General features: G+C 48.7%; 9 non-coding genes across 9 annotated transcripts; 5 read left to right on the top strand and 4 right to left on the bottom strand.

The window, feature by feature from the left end:
* Positions 1–1721: 1721 nt before the first annotated feature.
* On the bottom strand, positions 1722–1804 carry trnal-cag (transfer RNA leucine (anticodon CAG)). The gene has a single exon. It is a non-coding gene; the product is annotated as a tRNA-Leu (tRNA).
* A 1167-nt stretch (positions 1805–2971) lies between these two features.
* On the top strand, positions 2972–3044 carry trnak-cuu (transfer RNA lysine (anticodon CUU)). Its single transcript has one exon. It is a non-coding gene; the product is annotated as a tRNA-Lys (tRNA).
* A 2792-nt stretch (positions 3045–5836) lies between these two features.
* trnal-aag (transfer RNA leucine (anticodon AAG)) lies at positions 5837–5919 on the bottom strand. Its single transcript has one exon. It is a non-coding gene; the product is annotated as a tRNA-Leu (tRNA).
* A 1167-nt stretch (positions 5920–7086) lies between these two features.
* trnak-cuu (transfer RNA lysine (anticodon CUU)) lies at positions 7087–7159 on the top strand. Its single transcript has one exon. It is a non-coding gene; the product is annotated as a tRNA-Lys (tRNA).
* Positions 7160–9951: 2792 nt separating this feature from the next.
* On the bottom strand, positions 9952–10034 carry trnal-cag (transfer RNA leucine (anticodon CAG)). The gene has a single exon. It is a non-coding gene; the product is annotated as a tRNA-Leu (tRNA).
* A 1167-nt stretch (positions 10035–11201) lies between these two features.
* On the top strand, positions 11202–11274 carry trnak-cuu (transfer RNA lysine (anticodon CUU)). The gene has a single exon. It is a non-coding gene; the product is annotated as a tRNA-Lys (tRNA).
* Positions 11275–15307: 4033 nt separating this feature from the next.
* On the top strand, positions 15308–15380 carry trnak-cuu (transfer RNA lysine (anticodon CUU)). The gene has a single exon. It is a non-coding gene; the product is annotated as a tRNA-Lys (tRNA).
* Positions 15381–22287: 6907 nt separating this feature from the next.
* On the bottom strand, positions 22288–22370 carry trnal-cag (transfer RNA leucine (anticodon CAG)). Its single transcript has one exon. It is a non-coding gene; the product is annotated as a tRNA-Leu (tRNA).
* A 1167-nt stretch (positions 22371–23537) lies between these two features.
* Positions 23538–23610, top strand: trnak-cuu (transfer RNA lysine (anticodon CUU)). The gene has a single exon. It is a non-coding gene; the product is annotated as a tRNA-Lys (tRNA).
* The last annotated feature ends 1357 nt before the right edge of the window (positions 23611–24967 follow it).

Below are 24967 nucleotides of genomic sequence, written 5' to 3'. Positions count from 1 at the left end.
CTGGGTGGGCTTGAAGCAGCAGCTGTTCAGTTAACAGCTGCACAGAAACGCACCCCGCTTGCTTTGTATCATTCGCAAGTTTCTGGTTAAAGAGTAAAAAAGGCTGGAATTCTTCTGCCAGCCGGCAGGATTTCTTCTGCACTCACCCAGAAAAGCCAAGAATTGTATTTCATCTTTCGCAAGCTGTATTTTCCAGGAGGAGAATGAATACTTGCATTAAACTGAATCAAGCCGACAGAGACGCACAGCCGTTGTTTTTCTCCATGGGAAGTTTTTCGTTAAGGAAAAACACCGTTGTCATTTTCTTGCCAGCCGGCGGTATTTCTTGTGCAGCGATGAGCCCGATTTGTATTTCGTATTTCGCAAGTTGTGTGAATTTCTTGAAGTTGAAAGTGAATTCGCTCCAGAAAAGAAATGTCCAGTCGCATGAAAGCCGTGGCTGTTTGTTAAACCGCAGGACAGGACAGCTTGCGTTCTGTTTCTCATGGCGTTCGCAAAGGCGATTCCTGCCTTTAAAACTGCTGTGTCTGCGACTGAAAGTGGCGTGTGTCGCAGCTTCTAAAGTCTTGTTGACGCTCCTCGATGTTGCTTTCTCTCTGCCTAAGGAAGTTCGATTGTCGCGTCGGAACGGGGAGACCTAATCCTTCCAGCTTTAAGCCACCCTTCAGTCTTCTGAAGGGTGTCCGAGTGCTAGCATGTGATTTGGCTTTTTTGGGGGGGAAACGGAGAGCGACATTGAAAAAGGTTACCGCCGCCGCCTCGCCCTCCGTGTTAAATGATCGCAAGCCGGCGGCGGCGGCGCTCCCTGTAGTCGTGGCCGAGCGGTTAAGGCGAAGGGCTAGAAAGCCATTGGGGACTCCCCGCGTCGGCTCGAATCCTGCCGACTACGGCGCCCTTCTCCTGTCGCTTCGGCCTGCCCAGAAAAAGGCGGAGTGCCGTTTCTCTCTTCCTGCTTCTTGTACAAACGCTTAATCGCTTGGACCTGCTGCCTTGGAAGTAATGTCTTTAACATCCACCAGTGACATTTCACAGCTGGAAGCACACAGCCACGCTTTTGGCATTGGCATGTCTTGCGCCCTACTTCCAGCCTTTGAAGACCTAATTATTCAAACTGAAAGAACCGGCTGAATGAGTGTTTGCAGTGCACCAGGAGGAGCAGGGACCATAGCATTGGAGGGGTGAGGATGGCGGAGATGGAAACGTTTTCATGCGCTCCTCTGGGAGGAATGAAAAGAAAAGACGAAACCGGAAACAGTAGTAGCCGCAAGAGGAAGTGTCTTCAAGCGCCAAGCAAGCGCTCCTCGTTAGTATAGTGGTGCGTATCCCCGCCTGTCACGTGGGAGACCAGGGATGGATTGCTTGACGGCGAGCCAGGTTGCTTTTCTCCCATCAGATTCCAACCGCTAATGCTAACGCAGTGTGTGGGAGCTTACATGCTTTTCCTTTCCCGTCTTTTTCGGACGACTATTCCAAAGGGGTAACCTGAAGGAATAGGGGCCTGAAGACACGAGGCATTCTTAAACCAGCACTGGGCTGCACGGCCTTCTGTTGTGATCAGGTTATATTCGAGTCAAAAAGCCAGAGCATCCGCTTCCATCCTATGGAGCACGAGCTAAATCGGAAGAGGCAGGGGATACACCTACGCCTATCGGCGCACGTTCCCCGCGGCAGGCTGCTTCACCCATTTGCACCCGACTGGAGACGGCACTGAGCAAGCTTTTTGTCAGGAGTGGGATTCGAACCCACGCCTCCAGGGGAGACTGCGACCTGAACGCAGCGCCTTAGACCGCTCGGCCATCCTGACGCTGGCCCCTAATCCCGGGGCGGTCTGATGAGCCACCGCGATCCCACTACGCTCCTCGAGTATCGCACTGTTATTAATACTACATTGTGACTCCAGCATTAAAATGTTTGGAAAATGTGTCGGCTTTTATAATCCAGTGTAGAGCAGCATGTGATGATTTGTGCTACAACACCAAGCGCTCAAAGTGACGTCTGCGTTTGTCGTTGAAACTTTCAACTCTTTCATCACTTATGTAGGAAATAAAAAGAGCAGTTGTGCGCCACACGCAGAGCGGCCGTCAGCAGAGTGGCGCAGCGGAAGCGTGCTGGGCCCATAACCCAGAGGTCGATGGATCGAAACCATCCTCTGCTACGTGTGTCCTATGCATGATTCATAATCATGCCATTGGGTTAGCAAAGTGCCTTCAAATAGTCTGCATCTCCCTTTCTTTAAGTTCTGTCCTGAGTTTCTCTCTCGTGTGTGTTTGTGCAAGCTTGACACTTGCGGGACTCTTTAATCTTCACCAATACGGAGATGACCAAATGTGTCTTCGGTTGTTCTGAGGTCTTTGATAGTTTCTTCGAATGCTTCAACTGAACCTCGAAATCGAAGCAGTTATGTTTATATTGATTTCTCGCGTTAATCATTACGAACCAGGAACAGCCAGCACACTCGGTCGCATTAGTAATTATGTCACGTCTCTACTTAGCAGAGCATTCAAAGGCCCACTGGAAGTAGTAAAGCACTAAAACACTGCAAAACTGAACTCGGGAAAATCATACTGGGAGCTCTGAGCGATGTCTGCATCCAAGCCATCCAATACGGACTCTGAAACCTTGGAATATCAACACTATGATGCGCTACCTTTTACCTGGAGCAAAACGATGGAATTAGAAGAATACTTACCGCAGGATACAACTGTGCCGCTGTTATTTGGAGCACGGTTTTCACTTGCATGAAAACTACAGCAGAACGTTGAAGGATGATCACTGAGAAGTCCACAATGCTGAGGAGATTGTAGGTCGTACATTTCAATGATTACTGACATTTGCGCTGCTGGAGGTACAGTAATCAACAAAGAACAGGGTGTGCTACTCTCGAATCCGGTCAGCACATGATGAAAAGCCAGGAAGTATACCTTGTCAAATTGCCGTCAACAGGGACAAGTTAACCACCTGCGCCACCGGCGCCCGGCTAGCTCAGTCGGTAGAGCATGAGACTCTTAATCTCAGGGTCGTGGGTTCGAGCCCCACGTCGGGCGGTGCCCGTCTCCTTATTAACAAAGTTTCCCGCTCATCCTTGAACCTCTTACACCTCGATGGTACCGAGCACTGCGTTTTAATGCACAGGTGTGATCAAACTGAGATGAAAAGGGCGTATCTAGCTCCTTGCCCGAGAGATAAATCAAAGGTTCCGCAGATAATCCCTTGGCTCCGGTCACCCGGACGCAGATAGGAGCTGCAGCCATCATAACTTGTATGAAAACTAAGAAGAGCTCCTGTCTATTTACAGTTTCATTTACTCTAGCGTTTCCTTAAACATTGCGTGTACGAAGGCTAAGAAATTGGAGAGCTATTCTAATACAATAACTATTAGGAATCTTTTCGCCATAACAGTTTCACTGTGATTTTGCAGGTAACACGTACGTTGGGAAAACATTTTGAACGCGATCAATAACCGCACTGGAAAAATGTGGGAAAGAAAGGGCGAAAAGCGACTCTTCAACATGTGGAAATATCTTCCTGAGCGGAGCCCTCTTCTCGAAGCTCAACACTCTGCAAGAGTCACTTCTCCCAACTTGCGCCCGCAGGTTTCCGTAGTGTGCCTGCAAAGAGCCATCCGCTTGAGACAGGCGCACCTCCCGATTTCATTGAACTAAGCTAGATGCACAATTTCTAATGCAGCCTTCATCACAATAGACAGTTCATTTCTCGAAAGCTTGTCATGTAAAAAAAGGAAACAAAGAACGAAAACGTATAGCTGACAATCTTCTGAAGCTGCAGATTCAGCTTTGGGGAAATGGACATTTTATGTATGCAGATGCTTTTCAAGCGCTGGTTTTAGAACGTCGCTGTGCTTCCAGCATCCTTTTCAGCCTTCTAAACTGGCTACCGAGGTGGCGATCACTTTGTAAAGCGGTTGAGAGGCCGGAGCTGCTCAAACCGCTCTTGCCGTTTCCCATCAATCAAAAGCACTATGTTGTTTCTTTGTATGGAAAGCTTTTCAAGTCTGGCATCGACACGCACCTTTCCTGAAACGTCCAAAGGGTGAATGCTTCGCAAAGAAATCCAGTCTACCTTCAGGGGGCATGATGTTGAAATCGGAATGAGCCCTGGGTGGGCTTGAAGCAGCAGCTGTTCAGTTAACAGCTGCACAGAAACGCACCCCGCTTGCTTTGTATCATTCGCAAGTTTCTGGTTAAAGAGTAAAAAAGGCTGGAATTCTTCTGCCAGCCGGCAGGATTTCTTCTGCACTCACCCAGAAAAGCCAAGAATTGTATTTCATCTTTCGCAAGCTGTATTTTCCAGGAGGAGAATGAATACTTGCATTAAACTGAATCAAGCCGACAGAGACGCACAGCCGTTGTTTTTCTCCATGGGAAGTTTTTCGTTAAGGAAAAACACCGTTGTCATTTTCTTGCCAGCCGGCGGTATTTCTTGTGCAGCGATGAGCCCGATTTGTATTTCGTATTTCGCAAGTTGTGTGAATTTCTTGAAGTTGAAAGTGAATTCGCTCCAGAAAAGAAATGTCCAGTCGCATGAAAGCCGTGGCTGTTTGTTAAACCGCAGGACAGGACAGCTTGCGTTCTGTTTCTCATGGCGTTCGCAAAGGCGATTCCTGCCTTTAAAACTGCTGTGTCTGCGACTGAAAGTGGCGTGTGTCGCAGCTTCTAAAGTCTTGTTGACGCTCCTCGATGTTGCTTTCTCTCTGCCTAAGGAAGTTCGATTGTCGCGTCGGAACGGGGAGACCTAATCCTTCCAGCTTTAAGCCACCCTTCAGTCTTCTGAAGGGTGTCCGAGTGCTAGCATGTGATTTGGCTTTTTCGGGGGGGAAACGGAGAGCGACATTGAAAAAGGTTACCGCCGCCGCCTCGCCCTCCGTGTTAAATGATCGCAAGCCGGCGGCGGCGGCGCTCCCTGTAGTCGTGGCCGAGCGGTTAAGGCGAAGGGCTAGAAAGCCATTGGGGACTCCCCGCGTCGGCTCGAATCCTGCCGACTACGGCGCCCTTCTCCTGTCGCTTCGGCCTGCCCAGAAAAAGGCGGAGTGCCGTTTCTCTCTTCCTGCTTCTTGTACAAACGCTTAATCGCTTGGACCTGCTGCCTTGGAAGTAATGTCTTTAACATCCACCAGTGACATTTCACAGCTGGAAGCACACAGCCACGCTTTTGGCATTGGCATGTCTTGCGCCCTACTTCCAGCCTTTGAAGACCTAATTATTCAAACTGAAAGAACCGGCTGAATGAGTGTTTGCAGTGCACCAGGAGGAGCAGGGACCATAGCATTGGAGGGGTGAGGATGGCGGAGATGGAAACGTTTTCATGCGCTCCTCTGGGAGGAATGAAAAGAAAAGACGAAACCGGAAACAGTAGTAGCCGCAAGAGGAAGTGTCTTCAAGCGCCAAGCAAGCGCTCCTCGTTAGTATAGTGGTGCGTATCCCCGCCTGTCACGTGGGAGACCAGGGATGGATTGCTTGACGGCGAGCCAGGTTGCTTTTCTCCCATCAGATTCCAACCGCTAATGCTAACGCAGTGTGTGGGAGCTTACATGCTTTTCCTTTCCCGTCTTTTTCGGACGACTATTCCAAAGGGGTAACCTGAAGGAATAGGGGCCTGAAGACACGAGGCATTCTTAAACCAGCACTGGGCTGCACGGCCTTCTGTTGTGATCAGGTTATATTCGAGTGAAAAAGCCAGAGCATCCGCTTCCATCCTATGGAGCACGAGCTAAATCGGAAGAGGCAGGGGATACACCTACGCCTATCGGCGCACGTTCCCCGCGGCAGGCTGCTTCACCCATTTGCACCCGACTGGAGACGGCACTGAGCAAGCTTTTTGTCAGGAGTGGGATTCGAACCCACGCCTCCAGGGGAGACTGCGACCTTAACGCAGCGCCTTAGACCGCTCGGCCATCCTGACGCTGGCCCCTAATCCCGGGGCGGTCTGATGAGCCACCGCGATCCCACTACGCTCCTCGAGTATCGCACTGTTATTAATACTACATTGTGACTCCAGCATTAAAATGTTTGGAAAATGTGTCGGCTTTTATAATCCAGTGTAGAGCAGCATGTGATGATTTGTGCTACAACACCAAGCGCTCAAAGTGACGTCTGCGTTTGTCGTTGAAACTTTCAACTCTTTCATCACTTATGTAGGAAATAAAAAGAGCAGTTGTGCGCCACGCGCAGAGCGGCCGTCAGCAGAGTGGCGCAGCGGAAGCGTGCTGGGCCCATAACCCAGAGGTCGATGGATCGAAACCATCCTCTGCTACGTGTGTCCTATGCATGATTCATAATCATGCCATTGGGTTAGCAAAGTGCCTTCAAATAGTCTGCATCTCCCTTTCTTTAAGTTCTGTCCTGAGTTTCTCTCTCGTGTGTGTTTGTGCAAGCTTGACACTTGCGGGACTCTTTAATCTTCACCAATACGGAGATGACCAAATGTGTCTTCGGTTGTTCTGAGGTCTTTGATAGTTTCTTCGAATGCTTCAACTGAACCTCGAAATCGAAGCAGTTATGTTTATATTGATTTCTCGCGTTAATCATTACGAACCAGGAACAGCCAGCACACTCGGTCGCATTAGTAATTATGTCACGTCTCTACTTAGCAGAGCATTCAAAGGCCCACTGGAAGTAGTAAAGCACTAAAACACTGCAAAACTGAACTCGGGAAAATCATACTGGGAGCTCTGAGCGATGTCTGCATCCAAGCCATCCAATACGGACTCTGAAACCTTGGAATATCAACACTATGATGCGCTACCTTTTACCTGGAGCAAAACGATGGAATTAGAAGAATGCTTACCGCAGGATACAACTGTGCCGCTGTTATTTGGAGCACGGTTTTCACTTGCATGAAAACTACATCAGAACGTTGAAGGATGATCACTGAGAAGTCCACAATGCTGAGGAGATTGTAGGTCGTACATTTCAATGATTACTGACATTTGCGCTGCTGGAGGTACAGTAATCAACAAAGAACAGGGTGTGCTACTCTCGAATCCGGTCAGCACATGATGAAAAGCCAGGAAGTATACCTTGTCAAATTGCCGTCAACAGGGACAAGTTAACCACCTGCGCCACCGGCGCCCGGCTAGCTCAGTCGGTAGAGCATGAGACTCTTAATCTCAGGGTCGTGGGTTCGAGCCCCACGTTGGGCGGTGCCCGTCTCCTTATTAACAAAGTTTCCCGCTCATCCTTGAACCTCTTACACCTCGATGGTACCGAGCACTGCGTTTTAATGCACAGGTGTGATCAAACTGAGATGAAAAGGGCGTATCTAGCTCCTTGCCCGAGAGATAAATCAAAGGTTCCGCAGATAATCCCTTGGCTCCGGTCACCCGGACGCAGATAGGAGCTGCAGCCATCATAACTTGTATGAAAACTAAGAAGAGCTCCTGTCTATTTACAGTTTCATTTACTCTAGCGTTTCCTTAAACATTGCGTGTACGAAGGCTAAGAAATTGGAGAGCTATTCTAATACAATAACTATTAGGAATCTTTTCGCCATAACAGTTTCACTGTGATTTTGCAGGTAACACGTACGTTGGGAAAACATTTTGAACGCGATCAATAACCGCACTGGAAAAATGTGGGAAAGAAAGGGCGAAAAGCGACTCTTCAACATGTGGAAATATCTTCCTGAGCGGAGCCCTCTTCTCGAAGCTCAACACTCTGCAAGAGTCACTTCTCCCAACTTGCGCCCGCAGGTTTCCGTAGTGTGCCTGCAAAGAGCCATCCGCTTGAGACAGGCGCACCTCCCGATTTCATTGAACTAAGCTAGATGCACAATTTCTAATGCAGCCTTCATCACAATAGACAGTTCATTTCTCGAAAGCTTGTCATGTAAAAAAAGGAAACAAAGAACGAAAACGTATAGCTGACAATCTTCTGAAGCTGCAGATTCAGCTTTGGGGAAATGGACATTTTATGTATGCAGATGCTTTTCAAGCGCTGGTTTTAGAACGTCGCTGTGCTTCCAGCATCCTTTTCAGCCTTCTAAACTGGCTACCGAGGTGGCGATCACTTTGTAAAGCGGTTGAGAGGCCGGAGCTGCTCAAACCGCTCTTGCCGTTTCCCATCAATCAAAAGCACTATGTTGTTTCTTTGTATGGAAAGCTTTTCAAGTCTGGCATCGACACGCACCTTTCCTGAAACGTCCAAAGGGTGAATGCTTCGCAAAGAAATCCAGTCTACCTTCAGGGGGCATGATGTTGAAATCGGAATGAGCCCTGGGTGGGCTTGAAGCAGCAGCTGTTCAGTTAACAGCTGCACAGAAACGCACCCCGCTTGCTTTGTATCATTCGCAAGTTTCTGGTTAAAGAGTAAAAAAGGCTGGAATTCTTCTGCCAGCCGGCAGGATTTCTTCTGCACTCACCCAGAAAAGCCAAGAATTGTATTTCATCTTTCGCAAGCTGTATTTTCCAGGAGGAGAATGAATACTTGCATTAAACTGAATCAAGCCGACAGAGACGCACAGCCGTTGTTTTTCTCCATGGGAAGTTTTTCGTTAAGGAAAAACACCGTTGTCATTTTCTTGCCAGCCGGCGGTATTTCTTGTGCAGCGATGAGCCCGATTTGTATTTCGTATTTCGCAAGTTGTGTGAATTTCTTGAAGTTGAAAGTGAATTCGCTCCAGAAAAGAAATGTCCAGTCGCATGAAAGCCGTGGCTGTTTGTTAAACCGCAGGACAGGACAGCTTGCGTTCTGTTTCTCATGGCGTTCGCAAAGGCGATTCCTGCCTTTAAAACTGCTGTGTCTGCGACTGAAAGTGGCGTGTGTCGCAGCTTCTAAAGTCTTGTTGACGCTCCTCGATGTTGCTTTCTCTCTGCCTAAGGAAGTTCGATTGTCGCGTCGGAACGGGGAGACCTAATCCTTCCAGCTTTAAGCCACCCTTCAGTCTTCTGAAGGGTGTCCGAGTGCTAGCATGTGATTTGGCTTTTTTGGGGGGGAAACGGAGAGCGACATTGAAAAAGGTTACCGCCGCCGCCTCGCCCTCCGTGTTAAATGATCGCAAGCCGGCGGCGGCGGCGCTCCCTGTAGTCGTGGCCGAGCGGTTAAGGCGAAGGGCTAGAAAGCCATTGGGGACTCCCCGCGTCGGCTCGAATCCTGCCGACTACGGCGCCCTTCTCCTGTCGCTTCGGCCTGCCCAGAAAAAGGCGGAGTGCCGTTTCTCTCTTCCTGCTTCTTGTACAAACGCTTAATCGCTTGGACCTGCTGCCTTGGAAGTAATGTCTTTAACATCCACCAGTGACATTTCACAGCTGGAAGCACACAGCCACGCTTTTGGCATTGGCATGTCTTGCACCCTACTTCCAGCCTTTGAAGACCTAATTATTCAAACTGAAAGAACCGGCTGAATGAGTGTTTGCAGTGCACCAGGAGGAGCAGGGACCATAGCATTGGAGGGGTGAGGATGGCGGAGATGGAAACGTTTTCATGCGCTCCTCTGGGAGGAATGAAAAGAAAAGACGAAACCGGAAACAGTAGTAGCCGCAAGAGGAAGTGTCTTCAAGCGCCAAGCAAGCGCTCCTCGTTAGTATAGTGGTGCGTATCCCCGCCTGTCACGTGGGAGACCAGGGATGGATTGCTTGACGGCGAGCCAGGTTGCTTTTCTCCCATCAGATTCCAACCGCTAATGCTAACGCAGTGTGTGGGAGCTTACATGCTTTTCCTTTCCCGTCTTTTTCGGACGACTATTCCAAAGGGGTAACCTGAAGGAATAGGGGCCTGAAGACACGAGGCATTCTTAAACCAGCACTGGGCTGCACGGCCTTCTGTTGTGATCAGGTTATATTCGAGTCAAAAAGCCAGAGCATCCGCTTCCATCCTATGGAGCACGAGCTAAATCGGAAGAGGCAGGGGATACACCTACGCCTATCGGCGCACGTTCCCTGCGTCAGGCTGCTTCACCCATTTGCACCCGACTGGAGACGGCACTGAGCAAGCTTTTTGTCAGGAGTGGGATTCGAACCCACGCCTCCAGGGGAGACTGCGACCTGAACGCAGCGCCTTAGACCGCTCGGCCATCCTGACGCTGGCCCCTAATCCCGGGGCGGTCTGATGAGCCACCGCGATCCCACTACGCTCCTCGAGTATCGCACTGTTATTAATACTACATTGTGACTCCAGCATTAAAATGTTTGGAAAATGTGTCGGCTTTTATAATCCAGTGTAGAGCAGCATGTGATGATTTGTGCTACAACACCAAGCGCTCAAAGTGACGTCTGCGTTTGTCGTTGAAACTTTCAACTCTTTCATCACTTATGTAGGAAATAAAAAGAGCAGTTGTGCGCCACGCGCAGAGCGGCCGTCAGCAGAGTGGCGCAGCGGAAGCGTGCTGGGCCCATAACCCAGAGGTCGATGGATCGAAACCATCCTCTGCTACGTGTGTCCTATGCATGATTCATAATCATGCCATTGGGTTAGCAAAGTGCCTTCAAATAGTCTGCATCTCCCTTTCTTTAAGTTCTGTCCTGAGTTTCTCTCTCGTGTGTGTTTGTGCAAGCTTGACACTTGCGGGACTCTTTAATCTTCACCAATACGGAGATGACCAAATGTGTCTTCGGTTGTTCTGAGGTCTTTGATAGTTTCTTCGAATGCTTCAACTGAACCTCGAAATCGAAGCAGTTATGTTTATATTGATTTCTCGCGTTAATCATTACGAACCAGGAACAGCCAGCACACTCGGTCGCATTAGTAATTATGTCACGTCTCTACTTAGCAGAGCATTCAAAGGCCCACTGGAAGTAGTAAAGCACTAAAACACTGCAAAACTGAACTCGGGAAAATCATACTGGGAGCTCTGAGCGATGTCTGCATCCAAGCCATCCAATACGGACTCTGAAACCTTGGAATATCAACACTATGATGCGCTACCTTTTACCTGGAGCAAAACGATGGAATTAGAAGAATGCTTACCGCAGGATACAACTGTGCCGCTGTTATTTGGAGCACGGTTTTCACTTGCATGAAAACTACATCAGAACGTTGAAGGATGATCACTGAGAAGTCCACAATGCTGAGGAGATTGTAGGTCGTACATTTCAATGATTACTGACATTTGCGCTGCTGGAGGTACAGTAATCAACAAAGAACAGGGTGTGCTACTCTCGAATCCGGTCAGCACATGATGAAAAGCCAGGAAGTATACCTTGTCAAATTGCCGTCAACAGGGACAAGTTAACCACCTGCGCCACCGGCGCCCGGCTAGCTCAGTCGGTAGAGCATGAGACTCTTAATCTCAGGGTCGTGGGTTCGAGCCCCACGTTGGGCGGTGCCCGTCTCCTTATTAACAAAGTTTCCCGCTCATCCTTGAACCTCTTACACCTCGATGGTACCGAGCACTGCGTTTTAATGCACAGGTGTGATCAAACTGAGATGAAAAGGGCGTATCTAGCTCCTTGCCCGAGAGATAAATCAAAGGTTCCGCAGATAATCCCTTGGCTCCGGTCACCCGGACGCAGATAGGAGCTGCAGCCATCATAACTTGTATGAAAACTAAGAAGAGCTCCTGTCTATTTACAGTTTCATTTACTCTAGCGTTTCCTTAAACATTGCGTGTACGAAGGCTAAGAAATTGGAGAGCTATTCTAATACAATAACTATTAGGAATCTTTTCGCCATAACAGTTTCACTGTGATTTTGCAGGTAACACGTACGTTGGGAAAACATTTTGAACGCGATCAATAACCGCACTGGAAAAATGTGGGAAAGAAAGGGCGAAAAGCGACTCTTCAACATGTGGAAATATCTTCCTGAGCGGAGCCCTCTTCTCGAAGCTCAACACTCTGCAAGAGTCACTTCTCCCAACTTGCGCCCGCAGGTTTCCGTAGTGTGCCTGCAAAGAGCCATCCGCTTGAGACAGGCGCACCTCCCGATTTCATTGAACTAAGCTAGATGCACAATTTCTAATGCAGCCTTCATCACAATAGACAGTTCATTTCTCGAAAGCTTGTCATGTAAAAAAAGGAAACAAAGAACGAAAACGTATAGCTGACAATCTTCTGAAGCTGCAGATTCAGCTTTGGGGAAATGGACATTTTATGTATGCAGATGCTTTTCAAGCGCTGGTTTTAGAACGTCGCTGTGCTTCCAGCATCCTTTTCAGCCTTCTAAACTGGCTACCGAGGTGGCGATCACTTTGTAAAGCGGTTGAGAGGCCGGAGCTGCTCAAACCGCTCTTGCCGTTTCCCATCAATCAAAAGCACTATGTTGTTTCTTTGTATGGAAAGCTTTTCAAGTCTGGCATCGACACGCACCTTTCCTGAAACGTCCAAAGGGTGAATGCTTCGCAAAGAAATCCAGTCTACCTTCAGGGGGCATGATGTTGAAATCGGAATGAGCCCTGGGTGGGCTTGAAGCAGCAGCTGTTCAGTTAACAGCTGCACAGAAACGCACCCCGCTTGCTTTGTATCATTCGCAAGTTTCTGGTTAAAGAGTAAAAAAGGCTGGAATTCTTCTGCCAGCCGGCAGGATTTCTTCTGCACTCACCCAGAAAAGCCAAGAATTGTATTTCATCTTTCGCAAGCTGTATTTTCCAGGAGGAGAATGAATACTTGCATTAAACTGAATCAAGCCGACAGAGACGCACAGCCGTTGTTTTTCTCCATGGGAAGTTTTTCGTTAAGGAAAAACACCGTTGTCATTTTCTTGCCAGCCGGCGGTATTTCTTGTGCAGCGATGAGCCCGATTTGTATTTCGTATTTCGCAAGTTGTGTGAATTTCTTGAAGTTGAAAGTGAATTCGCTCCAGAAAAGAAATGTCCAGTCGCATGAAAGCCGTGGCTGTTTGTTAAACCGCAGGACAGGACAGCTTGCGTTCTGTTTCTCATGGCGTTCGCAAAGGCGATTCCTGCCTTTAAAACTGCTGTGTCTGCGACTGAAAGTGGCGTGTGTTGCAGCTTCTAAAGTCTTGTTGACGCTCCTCGATGTTGCTTTCTCTCTGCCTAAGGAAGTTCGATTGTCGCGTCGGAAGGAGGAGACCTAATCCTTCCAGCTTTAAGCCACCCTTCAGTCTTCTGAAGGGTGTCCGAGAGCTAGCATGTGATTTGGCTTTTTTGGGGGGGAAACGGAGAGCGACATTGAAAAAGGTTACCGCCGCCGCCTCGCCCTCCGTGTTAAATGATCGCAAGCCGGCGGCGGCGGCGCTCCCTGTAGTCGTGGCCGAGCGGTTAAGGCGAAGGGCTAGAAAGCCATTGGGGACTCCCCGCGTCGGCTCGAATCCTGCCGACTACGGCGCCCTTCTCCTGTCGCTTCGGCCTGCCCAGAAAAAGGCGGAGTGCCGTTTCTCTCTTCCTGCTTCTTGTACAAACGCTTAATCGCTTGGACCTGCTGCCTTGGAAGTAATGTCTTTAACATCCACCAGTGACATTTCACAGCTGGAAGCACACAGCCACGCTTTTGGCATTGGCATGTCTTGCGCCCTACTTCCAGCCTTTGAAGACCTAATTATTCAAACTGAAAGAACCGGCTGAATGAGTGTTTGCAGTGCACCAGGAGGAGCAGGGACCATAGCATTGGAGGGGTGAGGATGGCGGAGATGGAAACGTTTTCATGCGCTCCTCTGGGAGGAATGAAAAGAAAAGACGAAACCGGAAACAGTAGTAGCCGCAAGAGGAAGTGTCTTCAAGCGCCAAGCAAGCGCTCCTCGTTAGTATAGTGGTGCGTATCCCCGCCTGTCACGTGGGAGACCAGGGATGGATTGCTTGACGGCGAGCCAGGTTGCTTTTCTCCCATCAGATTCCAACCGCTAATGCTAACGCAGTGTGTGGGAGCTTACATGCTTTTCCTTTCCCGTCTTTTTCGGACGACTATTCCAAAGGGGTAACCTGAAGGAATAGGGGCCTGAAGACACGAGGCATTCTTAAACCAGCACTGGGCTGCACGGCCTTCTGTTGTGATCAGGTTATATTCGAGTCAAAAAGCCAGAGCATCCGCTTCCATCCTATGGAGCACGAGCTAAATCGGAAGAGGCAGGGGATACACCTACGCCTATCGGCGCACGTTCCCCGCGTCAGGCTGCTTCACCCATTTGCACCCGACTGGAGACGGCACTGAGCAAGCTTTTTGTCAGGAGTGGGATTCGAACCAGGGGAGACTGCGACCTGAACGCAGCGCCTTAGACCGCTCGGCCATCCTGACGCTGGCCCCTAATCCCGGGGCGGTCTGATGAGCCACCGCGATCCCACTACGCTCCTCGAGTATCGCACTGTTATTAATACTACATTGTGACTCCAGCATTAAAATGTTTGGAAAATGTGTCGGCTTTTATAATCCAGTGTAGAGCAGCATGTGATGATTTGTGCTACAACACCAAGCGCTCAAAGTGACGTCTGCGTTTGTCGTTGAAACTTTCAACTCTTTCATCACTTATGTAGGAAATAAAAAGAGCAGTTGTGCGCCACGCGCAGAGCGGCCGTCAGCAGAGTGGCGCAGCGGAAGCGTGCTGGGCCCATAACCCAGAGGTCGATGGATCGAAACCATCCTCTGCTACGTGTGTCCTATGCATGATTCATAATCATGCCATTGGGTTAGCAAAGTGCCTTCAAATAGTCTGCATCTCCCTTTCTTTAAGTTCTGTCCTGAGTTTCTCTCTCGTGTGTGTTTGTGCAAGCTTGACACTTGCGGGACTCTTTAATCTTCACCAATACGGAGATGACCAAATGTGTCTTCGGTTGTTCTGAGGTCTTTGATAGTTTCTTCGAATGCTTCAACTGAACCTCGAAATCGAAGCAGTTATGTTTATATTGATTTCTCGCGTTAATCATTACGAACCAGGAACAGCCAGCACACTCGGTCGCATTAGTAATTATGTCACGTCTCTACTTAGCAGAGCATTCAAAGGCCCACTGGAAGTAGTAAAGCACTAAAACACTGCAAAACTGAACTCGGGAAAATCATACTGGGAGCTCTGAGCGATGTCTGCATCCAAGCCATCCAATACGGACTCTGAAACCTTGGAATATCAACACTATGATGCGCTACCTTTTACCTGGAGCAAAACGATGGAATTAGAAGAATGCTTACCGCAGGATACAACTGTGCCGCTGTTATTTGGAGCACGGTTTTCACTTGCATGAAAACTACAGCAGAACGTTGAAGGATGATCACTGAGAAGTCCACAATGCTGAGGAGATTGTAGGTCGTACATTTCAATGATTACTGACATTTGCGCTGCTGGAGGTACAGTAATCAACAAAGAACAGGGTGTGCTACTCTCGAATCCGGTCAGCACATGATGAAAAGCCAGGAAGTATACCTTGTCAAATTGCCGTCAACAGGGACAAGTTAACCACCTGCGCCACCGGCGCCCGGCTAGCTCAGTCGGTAGAGCATGAGACTCTTAATCTCAGGGTCGTGGGTTCGAGCCCCACGTTGGGCGGTGCCCATCTCCTTATTAACAAAGTTTCCCGCTCATCCTTGAACCTCTTACACCTCGATGGTACCGAGCACTGCGTTTTAATGCACAGGTGTGATCAAACTGAGATGAAAAGGGCGTATCTAGCTCCTTGCCCGAGAGATAAATCAAAGGTTCCGCAGATAATCCCTTGGCTCCGGTCACCCGGACGCAGATAGGAGCTGCAGCCATCATAACTTGTATGAAAACTAAGAAGAGCTCCTGTCTATTTACAGTTTCATTTACTCTAGCGTTTCCTTAAACATTGCGTGTACGAAGGCTAAGAAATTGGAGAGCTATTCTAATACAATAACTATTAGGAATCTTTTCGCCATAACAGTTTCACTGTGATTTTGCAGGTAACACGTACGTTGGGAAAACATTTTGAACGCGATCAATAACCGCACTGGAAAAATGTGGGAAAGAAAGGGCGAAAAGCGACTCTTCAACATGTGGAAATATCTTCCTGAGCGGAGCCCTCTTCTCGAAGCTCAACACTCTGCAAGAGTCACTTCTCCCAACTTGCGCCCGCAGGTTTCCGTAGTGTGCCTGCAAAGAGCCATCCGCTTGAGACAGGCGCACCTCCCGATTTCATTGAACTAAGCTAGATGCACAATTTCTAATGCAGCCTTCATCACAATAGACAGTTCATTTCTCGAAAGCTTGTCATGTAAAAAAAGGAAACAAAGAACGAAAACGTATAGCTGACAATCTTCTGAAGCTGCAGATTCAGCTTTGGGGAAATGGACATTTTATGTATGCAGATGCTTTTCAAGCGCTGGTTTTAGAACGTCGCTGTGCTTCCAGCATCCTTTTCAGCCTTCTAAACTGGCTACCGAGGTGGCGATCACTTTGTAAAGCGGTTGAGAGGCCGGAGCTGCTCAAACCGCTCTTGCCGTTTCCCATCAATCAAAAGCACTATGTTGTTTCTTTGTATGGAAAGCTTTTCAAGTCTGGCATCGACACGCACCTTTCCTGAAACGTCCAAAAGGTGAATGCTTCGCAAAGAAATCCAGTCTACCTTCAGGGGGCATGATGTTGAAATCGGAATGAGCCCTGGGTGGGCTTGAAGCAGCAGCTGTTCAGTTAACAGCTGCACAGAAACGCACCCCGCTTGCTTTGTATCATTCGCAAGTTTCTGGTTAAAGAGTAAAAAAGGCTGGAATTCTTCTGCCAGCCGGCAGGATTTCTTCTGCACTCACCCAGAAAAGCCAAGAATTGTATTTCATCTTTCGCAAGCTGTATTTTCCAGGAGGAGAATGAATACTTGCATTAAACTGAATCAAGCCGACAGAGACGCACAGCCGTTGTTTTTCTCCATGGGAAGTTTTTCGTTAAGGAAAAACACCGTTGTCATTTTCTTGCCAGCCGGCGGTATTTCTTGTGCAGCGATGAGCCCGATTTGTATTTCGTATTTCGCAAGTTGTGTGAATTTCTTGAAGTTGAAAGTGAATTCGCTCCAGAAAAGAAATGTCCAGTCGCATGAAAGCCGTGGCTGTTTGTTAAACCGCAGGACAGGACAGCTTGCGTTCTGTTTCTCATGGCGTTCGCAAAGGCGATTCCTGCCTTTAAAACTGCTGTGTCTGCGACTGAAAGTGGCGTGTGTCGCAGCTTCTAAAGTCTTGTTGACGCTCCTCGATGTTGCTTTCTCTCTGCCTAAGGAAGTTCGATTGTCGCGTCGGAACGGGGAGACCTAATCCTTCCAGCTTTAAGCCACCCTTCAGTCTTCTGAAGGGTGTCCGAGTGCTAGCATGTGATTTGGCTTTTTTGGGGGGGAAACGGAGAGCGACATTGAAAAAGGTTACCGCCTTCGCCTCGCCCTCCGTGTTAAATGATCGCAAGCCGGCGGCGGTGGCGCTCCCTGTAGTCGTGGCCGAGCGGTTAAGGCGAAGGGCTAGAAAGCCATTGGGGACTCCCCGCGTCGGCTCGAATCCTGCCGACTACGGCGCCCTTCTCCTGTCGCTTCGGCCTGCCCAGAAAAAGGCGGAGTGCCGTTTCTCTCTTCCTGCTTCTTGTACAAACGCTTAATCGCTTGGACCTGCTGCCTTGGAAGTAATGTCTTTAACATCCACCAGTGACATTTCACAGCTGGAAGCACACAGCCACGCTTTTGGCATTGGCATGTCTTGCGCCCTACTTCCAGCCTTTGAAGACCTAATTATTCAAACTGAAAGAACCGGCTGAATGAGTGTTTGCAGTGCACCAGGAGGAGCAGGGACCATAGCATTGGAGGGGTGAGGATGGCGGAGATGGAAACGTTTTCATGCGCTCCTCTGGGAGGAATGAAAAGAAAAGACGAAACCGGAAACAGTAGTAGCCGCAAGAGGAAGTGTCTTCAAGCGCCAAGCAAGCGCTCCTCGTTAGTATAGTGGTGCGTATCCCCGCCTGTCACGTGGGAGACCAGGGATGGATTGCTTGACGGCGAGCCAGGTTGCTTTTCTCCCATCAGATTCCAACCGCTAATGCTAACGCAGTGTGTGGGAGCTTACATGCTTTTCCTTTCCCGTCTTTTTCGGACGACTATTCCAAAGGGGTAACCTGAAGGAATAGGGGCCTGAAGACACGAGGCATTCTTAAACCAGCACTGGGCTGCACGGCCTTCTGTTGTGATCAGGTTATATTCGAGTGAAAAAGCCAGAGCATCCGCTTCCATCCTATGGAGCACGAGCTAAATCGGAAGAGGCAGGGGATACACCTACGCCTATCGGCACACGTTCCCCGCGTCAGGCTGCTTCACCCATTTGCACCCGACTGGAGACGGCACTGAGCAAGCTTTTTGTCAGGAGTGAGATTCGAACCAACGCCTCCAGGGGAGACTGCGACCTGAACGCAGCGCCTTAGACCGCTCGGCCATCCTGACGCTGGCCCCTAATCCCGGGGCGGTCTGATGAGCCACCGCGATCCCACTACGCTCCTCGAGTATCGCACTGTTATTAATACTACATTGTGACTCCAGCATTAAAATGTTTGGAAAATGTGTCGGCTTTTATAATCCAGTGTAGAGCAGCATGTGATGATTTGTGCTACAACACCAAGCGCTCAAAGTGACGTCTGCGTTTGTCGTTGAAACTTTCAACTCTTTCATCACTTATGTAGGAAATAAAAAGAGCAGTTGTGCGCCACGCGCAGAGCGGCCGTCAGCAGAGTGGCGCAGCGGAAGCGTGCTGGGCCCATAACCCAGAGGTCGATGGATCAAAACCATCCTCTGCTACGTGTGTCCTATGCATGATTCATAATCATGCCATTGGGTTAGCAAAGTGCCTTCAAATAGTCTGCATCTCCCTTTCTTTAAGTTCTGTCCTGAGTTTCTCTCTCGTGTGTGTTTGTGCAAGCTTGACACTTGCGGGACTCTTTAATCTTCACCAATACGGAGATGACCAAATGTGTCTTCGGTTGTTCTGAGGTCTTTGATAGTTTCTTTGAAAGCTTCAACTGAACCTCGAAATCGAAGCAGTTATGTTTATATTGATTTCTCGCGTTAATCATTACGAACCAGGAACAGCCAGCACACTCGGTCGCATTAGTAATTATGTCACGTCTCTACTTAGCAGAGCATTCAAAGGCCCACTGGAAGTAGTAAAGCACTAAAACACTGCAAAACTGAACTCGGGAAAATCATACTGGGAGCTCTGAGCGATGTCTGCATCCAAGCCATCCAATACGGACTCTGAAACCTTGGAATATCAACACTATGATGCGCTACCTTTTACCTGGAGCAAAACGATGGAATTAGAAGAATGCTTACCGCAGGATACAACTGTGCCGCTGTTATTTGGAGCACGGTTTTCACTTGCATGAAAACTACAGCAGAACGTAGAAGGATGATCACTGAGAAGTCCACAATGCTGAGGAGATTGTAGGTCGTACATTTCAATGATTACTGACATTTGCGCTGCTGGAGGTACAGTAATCAACAAAGAACAGGGTGTGCTACTCTCGAATCCGGTCAGCACATGATGAAAAGCCAGGAAGTATACCTTGTCAAATTGCCGTCAACAGGGACAAGTTAACCACCTGCGCCACCGGCGCCCGGCTAGCTCGGTCGGTAGAGCATGAGACTCTTAATCTCAGGGTCGTGGGTTCGAGCCCCACGTTGGGCGGTGCCCGTCTCCTTATTAACAAAGTTTCCCGCTCATCCTTGAACCTCTTACACCTCGATGGTACCGAGCACTGCGTTTTAATGCACAGGTGTGATCAAACTGAGATGAAAAGGGCGTATCTAGCTCCTTGCCCGAGAGATAAATCAAAGGTTCCGCAGATAATCCCTTGGCTCCGGTCACCCGGACGCAGATAGGAGCTGCAGCCATCATAACTTGTATGAAAACTAAGAAGAGCTCCTGTCTATTTACAGTTTCATTTACTCTAGCGTTTCCTTAAACATTGCGTGTACGAAGGCTAAGAAATTGGAGAGCTATTCTAATACAATAACTATTAGGAATCTTTTCGCCATAACAGTTTCACTGTGATTTTGCAGGTAACACGTACGTTGGGAAAACATTTTGAACGCGATCAATAACCGCACTGGAAAAATGTGGGAAAGAAAGGGCGAAAAGCGACTCTTCAACATGTGGAAATATCTTCCTGAGCGGAGCCCTCTTCTCAAAGCTCAACACTCTGCAAGAGTCACTTCTCCCAACTTGCGCCCGCAGGTTTCCGTAGTGTGCCTGCAAAGAGCCATCCGCTTGAGACAGGCGCACCTCCCGATTTCATTGAACTAAGCTAGATGCACAATTTCTAATGCAGCCTTCATCACAATAGACAGTTCATTTCTCGAAAGCTTGTCATGTAAAAAAAGGAAACAAAGAACGAAAACGTATAGCTGACAATCTTCTGAAGCTGCAGATTCAGCTTTGGGGAAATGGACATTTTATGTATGCAGATGCTTTTCAAGCGCTGGTTTTAGAACGTCGCTGTGCTTCCAGCATCCTTTTCAGCCTTCTAAACTGGCTACCGAGGTGGCGATCACTTTGTAAAGCGGTTGAGAGGCCGGAGCTGCTCAAACCGCTCTTGCCGTTTCCCATCAATCAAAAGCACTATGTTGTTTCTTTGTATGGAAAGCTTTTCAAGTCTGGCATCGACACGCACCTTTCCTGAAACGTCCAAAAGGTGAATGCTTCGCAAAGAAATCCAGTCTACCTTCAGGGGGCATGATGTTGAAATCGGAATGAGCCCTGGGTGGGCTTGAAGTAGCAGCTGTTCAGTTAACAGCTGCACAGAAACGCACCCCGCTTGCTTTGTATCATTCGCAAGTTTCTGGTTAAAGAGTAAAAAAGGCTGGAATTCTTCTGCCAGCCGGCAGGATTTCTTCTGCACTCACCCAGAAAAGCCAAGAATTGTATTTCATCTTTCGCAAGCTGTATTTTCCAGGAGGAGAATGAATACTTGCATTAAACTGAATCAAGCCGACAGAGACGCACAGCCGTTGTTTTTCTCCATGGGAAGTTTTTCGTTAAGGAAAAACACCGTTGTCATTTTCTTGCCAGCCGGCGGTATTTCTTGTGCAGCGATGAGCCCGATTTGTATTTCGTATTTCGCAAGTTGTGTGAATTTCTTGAAGTTGAAAGTGAATTCGCTCCAGAAAAGAAATGTCCAGTCGCATGAAAGCCGTGGCTGTTTGTTAAACCGCAGGACAGGACAGCTTGCGTTCTGTTTCTCATGGCGTTCGCAAAGGCGATTCCTGCCTTTAAAACTGCTGTGTCTGCGACTGAAAGTGGCGTGTGTCGCAGCTTCTAAAGTCTTGTTGACGCTCCTTGATGTTGCTTTCTCTCTGCCTAAGGAAGTTCGATTGTCGCGTCGGAAGGAGGAGACCTAATCCTTCCAGCTTTAAGCCACCCTTCAGTCTTCTGAAGGGTGTCCGAGTGCTAGCATGTCATTTGGCTTTTTTGGGGGGGAAACGGAGAGCGACATTGAAAAAGGTTACCGCCGCCGCCTCGCCCTCCGTGTTAAATGATCGCAAGCCGGCGGCGGCGGCGCTCCCTGTAGTCGTGGCCGAGCGGTTAAGGCGAAGGGCTAGAAAGCCATTGGGGACTCCCCGCGTCGGCTCGAATCCTGCCGACTACGGCGCCCTTCTCCTGTCGCTTCGGCCTGCCCAGAAAAAGGCGGAGTGCCGTTTCTCTCTTCCTGCTTCTTGTACAAACGCTTAATCGCTTGGACCTGCTGCCTTGGAAGTAATGTCTTTAACATCCACCAGTGACATTTCACAGCTGGAAGCACACAGCCACGCTTTTGGCATTGGCATGTCTTGCGCCCTACTTCCAGCCTTTGAAGACCTAATTATTCAAACTGAAAGAACCGGCTGAATGAGTGTTTGCAGTGCACCAGGAGGAGCAGGGACCATAGCATTGGAGGGGTGAGGATGGCGGAGATGGAAACGTTTTCATGCGCTCCTCTGGGAGGAATGAAAAGAAAAGACGAAACCGGAAACAGTAGTAGCCGCAAGAGGAAGTGTCTTCAAGCGCCAAGCAAGCGCTCCTCGTTAGTATAGTGGTGCGTATCCCCGCCTGTCACGTGGGAGACCAGGGATGGATTGCTTGACGGCGAGCCAGGTTGCTTTTCTCCCATCAGATTCCAACCGCTAATGCTAACGCAGTGTGTGGGAGCTTACATGCTTTTTCTTTCCCGTCTTTTTCGGACGACTATTCCAAAGGGGTAACCTGAAGGAATAGGGGCCTGAAGACACGAGGCATTCTTAAACCAGCACTGGGCTGCACGGCCTTCTGTTGTGATCAGGTTATATTCGAGTGAAAAAGCCAGAGCATCCGCTTCCATCCTATGGAGCACGAGCTAAATCGGAAGAGGCAGGGGATACACCTACGCCTATCGGCGCACGTTCCCTGCGTCAGGCTGCTTCACCCATTTGCACCCGACTGGAGACGGCACTGAGCAAGCTTTTTGTCAGGAGTGGGATTCGAACCCACGCCTCCAGGGGAGACTGCGACCTGAACGCAGCGCCTTAGACCGCTCGGCCATCCTGACGCTGGCCCCTAATCCCGGGGCGGTCTGATGAGCCACCGCGATCCCACTACGCTCCTCGAGTATCGCACTGTTATTAATACTACATTGTGACTCCAGCATTAAAATGTTTGGAAAATGTGTCGGCTTTTATAATCCAGTGTAGAGCAGCATGTGATGATTTGTGCTACAACACCAAGCGCTCAAAGTGACGTCTGCGTTTGTCGTTGAAACTTTCAACTCTTTCATCACTTATGTAGGAAATAAAAAGAGCAGTTGTGCGCCACGCGCAGAGCGGCCGTCAGCAGAGTGGCGCAGCGGAAGCGTGCTGGGCCCATAACCCAGAGGTCGATGGATCGAAACCATCCTCTGCTACGTGTGTCCTATGCATGATTCATAATCATGCCATTGGGTTAGCAAAGTGCCTTCAAATAGTCTGCATCTCCCTTTCTTTAAGTTCTGTCCTGAGTTTCTCTCTCGTGTGTGTTTGTGCAAGCTTGACACTTGCGGGACTCTTTAATCTTCACCAATACGGAGATGACCAAATGTGTCTTCGGTTGTTCTGAGGTCTTTGATAGTTTCTTCGAATGCTTCAACTGAACCTCGAAATCGAAGCAGTTATGTTTATATTGATTTCTCGCGTTAATCATTACGAACCAGGAACAGCCAGCACACTCGGTCGCATTAGTAATTATGTCACGTCTCTACTTAGCAGAGCATTCAAAGGCCCACTGGAAGTAGTAAAGCACTAAAACACTGCAAAACTGAACTCGGGAAAATCATACTGGGAGCTCTGAGCGATGTCTGCATCCAAGCCATCCAATACGGACTCTGAAACCTTGGAATATCAACACTATGATGCGCTACCTTTTACCTGGAGCAAAAGGATGGAATTAGAAGAATGCTTACCGCAGGATACAACTGTGCCGCTGTTATTTGGAGCACGGTTTTCACTTGCATGAAAACTACATCAGAACGTTGAAGGATGATCACTGAGAAGTCCACAATGCTGAGGAGATTGTAGGTCGTACATTTCAATGATTACTGACATTTGCGCTGCTGGAGGTACAGTAATCAACAAAGAACAGGGTGTGCTACTCTCGAATCCGGTCAGCACATGATGAAAAGCCAGGAAGTATACCTTGTCAAATTGCCGTCAACAGGGACAAGTTAACCACCTGCGCCACCGGCGCCCGGCTAGCTCAGTCGGTAGAGCATGAGACTCTTAATCTCAGGGTCGTGGGTTCGAGCCCCACGTTGGGCGGTGCCCGTCTCCTTATTAACAAAGTTTCCCGCTCATCCTTGAACCTCTTACACCTCGATGGTACCGAGCACTGCGTTTTAATGCACAGGTGTGATCAAACTGAGATGAAAAGGGCGTATCTAGCTCCTTGCCCGAGAGATAAATCAAAGGTTCCGCAGATAATCCCTTGGCTCCGGTCACCCGGACGCAGATAGGAGCTGCAGCCATCATAACTTGTATGAAAACTAAGAAGAGCTCCTGTCTATTTACAGTTTCATTTACTCTAGCGTTTCCTTAAACATTGCGTGTACGAAGGCTAAGAAATTGGAGAGCTATTCTAATACAATAACTATTAGGAATCTTTTCGCCATAACAGTTTCACTGTGATTTTGCAGGTAACACGTACGTTGGGAAAACATTTTGAACGCGATCAATAACCGCACTGGAAAAATGTGGGAAAGAAAGGGCGAAAAGCGACTCTTCAACATGTGGAAATATCTTCCTGAGCGGAGCCCTCTTCTCGAAGCTCAACACTCTGCAAGAGTCACTTCTCCCAACTTGCGCCCGCAGGTTTCCGTAGTGTGCCTGCAAAGAGCCATCCGCTTGAGACAGGCGCACCTCCCGATTTCATTGAACTAAGCTAGATGCACAATTTCTAATGCAGCCTTCATCACAATAGACAGTTCATTTCTCGAAAGCTTGTCATGTAAAAAAAGGAAACAAAGAACGAAAACGTATAGCTGACAATCTTCTGAAGCTGCAGATTCAGCTTTGGGGAAATGGACATTTTATGTATGCAGATGCTTTTCAAGCGCTGGTTTTAGAACGTCGCTGTGCTTCCAGCATCCTTTTCAGCCTTCTAAACTGGCTACCGAGGTGGCGATCACTTTGTAAAGCGGTTGAGAGGCCGGAGCTGCTCAAACCGCTCTTGCCGTTTCCCATCAATCAAAAGCACTATGTTGTTTCTTTGTATGGAAAGCTTTTCAAGTCTGGCATCGACACGCACCTTTCCTGAAACGTCCAAAGGGTGAATGCTTCGCAAAGAAATCCAGTCTACCTTCAGGGGGCATGATGTTGAAATCGGAATGAGCCCTGGGTGGGCTTGAAGCAGCAGCTGTTCAGTTAACAGCTGCACAGAAACGCACCCCGCTTGCTTTGTATCATTCGCAAGTTTCTGGTTAAAGAGTAAAAAAGGCTGGAATTCTTCTGCCAGCCGGCAGGATTTCTTCTGCACTCACCCAGAAAAGCCAAGAATTGTATTTCATCTTTCGCAAGCTGTATTTTCCAGGAGGAGAATGAATACTTGCATTAAACTGAATCAAGCCGACAGAGACGCACAGCCGTTGTTTTTCTCCATGGGAAGTTTTTCGTTAAGGAA

The sequence above is a fragment of the Lepisosteus oculatus genome, unplaced genomic scaffold (assembly GCF_040954835.1).
Source record: "Lepisosteus oculatus isolate fLepOcu1 unplaced genomic scaffold, fLepOcu1.hap2 HAP2_SCAFFOLD_39, whole genome shotgun sequence".
Lineage (NCBI taxonomy): Eukaryota > Metazoa > Chordata > Actinopteri > Semionotiformes > Lepisosteidae > Lepisosteus > Lepisosteus oculatus.
The sequence above is the reverse complement of the archived record's forward strand: the minus strand, read 5'-3'. Positions and strand labels throughout refer to the sequence as shown.